The sequence below is a fragment of the Eptesicus fuscus genome, chromosome 21, assembly GCF_027574615.1.
Source record: "Eptesicus fuscus isolate TK198812 chromosome 21, DD_ASM_mEF_20220401, whole genome shotgun sequence".
In the NCBI taxonomy this organism is placed as follows: domain Eukaryota; kingdom Metazoa; phylum Chordata; class Mammalia; order Chiroptera; family Vespertilionidae; genus Eptesicus; species Eptesicus fuscus.
Window position 1 is genome coordinate 38628187 of NC_072493.1, and position 2035 is coordinate 38630221.

A 2035-nucleotide genomic window follows, 5' to 3' on the forward strand; every position below is an offset into this window, starting at 1 on the left:
AAGCAGCCAAAAAAATTCACCCTGAGGCACTATTCATTTTCTTAAGAATTTGAGTCAAAGAACTGTTATCTACTGCTAGGTAGATTTCTGTCATACTCTCCATTCATAAACACATGGACTGCCATACCAAACAATGTGCAAATAACTATTTAAGAAAACTACAATGCCCTCTCTTAGATAGCTATTTACTTTAGGAATAAAACAACCCCCAAACACTCAAATGTTTCTACAAGCTATAAAGATGAGAGAAAAGGGTGATGATTTTTATAGGCCATGGAGTTGAAAGAGGAGTTGATTCAGAGGGTCACAGTATTACAAGTTTAAACATTTTATACCTTTTATAAGGATTTTGTAAATCACCATAGAAGTTGATTAAAGTGCTTGCCATGGCTGTATCCACTGCAGACTGAGGAATCATCCCACACAGATCCGTCTGAACAAAGCTAGTCAAAAGACTCTGGTTTGCATTATCTTTAAGTGGGACACAAAACCAGCCACAGGGGTGGTTATCTCTGTGAATGCCGCATCCATTTGCGGCTAGGGTTCAGGATCTGGAAAAGGGGCCATGCACAAACGAATACACTAGACAAGAAATATGAATTTAGAAGGCATGGGGTGGGGGGACCAGACAGAACACTTTTCTCTATTGGAGAGGCTCCACTGGGGCCCAGGCCCTGTTAGCTTTTATTCAATTTTAGAATACACATCTTGCCCTTAGTTAGGCAGGCAATCCAGTAGCAGACAGACTATCCTAAAGGTCAATAAATATTAGTAAGATGTAGAAGAAATCAACAAACTCTCTTGAGGAAATGATATTCCAAAGCTGACCAGCAGTAGTGTAATGCATCACATAGCAATTCTCTTCAAAGTTCTCCAAAATGTTCAATTAAGTCATTAAGCTGTCCCAATCCAAGCAATAGGGACCTGGGCATAAATGGTCCATTATATCATTAACAACACCATCTATAACACCTTGGGCTTTGAAAAGATATCCATTAAATTCTTCTGAAGGTTTTCTCCAAATTGTGACATCTCTCGTGTTTGTTTTTTTTTTTCCACACACCACTTATCATCTTCAATGCTATGGTACTGAATGAGAGTGTTTTTAAGTTTAGTTGCAAAAGTAGCAGCATCAGGCAGGCCTTCCATTTTTTATTTTTTTCCTTAGAAGAAGCGAGGAGTGAGGGGTAAGAAGCTGGGAAGCATCAAACTAGGAATCGACTCTATAAAATGGGCAGAGGACCTGAATAGACATTTCTCCAAAAGGAACATACAGATGGCCAATAGACATATGAAAAGATGCTCAGTGTCACTAATTATCAGAAAAATGCAAATTAAAACCACAGTATCACCTCCACCTATCAGAATGGTTATCATTAATAAATCAACAAATAACAAGTATTGGCCAGAATGTGGAAAAAGAGGGGACCCTTGTGCACTGTTGGTGTGACTGCAAATTGGTGCAACCCCTGTGGAAAACAGAATAGAGTTTCCTCAAACAATTAAAAAAACAGCTACCAAATGACCCAGCAATCCCACTTCTGGGTGTTTATTCTAAGAAATCCAAAACACTAACTTGAAAAGTTATATGCATTCCCAAATTCCTTGTAACAATAGCCAAGATATTGAACCAACCTAAGTGTCCACAACAGATGACTGGATAAAGAAGAGGTGGTACATATATACAATGGAATATTTCTTGGCTATAGAAACAAAACCTTACCATTAGCAAAAACACGAATGGACCAACAAGTTATTATGCTAAGTGAGATAAGTTAGACAAAGACAAATACCATACGATTTTACTTATATGTGGAATCTAATGAATGAAATAAATGAACAAACAAAACAAAATCAGATTCATAGATACAGAGGACAAACTGATGGCTACCAGATGGGAGGAGGCTGGGTGAAAAGGTGAAGGAATTGACAAGAACCAATTGGTAGTTACAAAATAGTCATGGGGCTATAAAGCACAGCATAGGGAATGTGATAACCTACCCAGTAGGAGAAGATATTAAACAATGACACATCT

The 2035-nt window shown here is 38.0% G+C and overlaps 1 pseudogene; it reads right to left on the reverse strand.

Annotated features, from left to right (window-relative positions):
* Positions 1-304: 304 nt before the first annotated feature.
* LOC103303231 (stAR-related lipid transfer protein 4-like) lies at positions 305-1149 on the reverse strand (annotated as a pseudogene).
* Between the last annotated feature and the right edge of the window lie 886 nt (positions 1150-2035).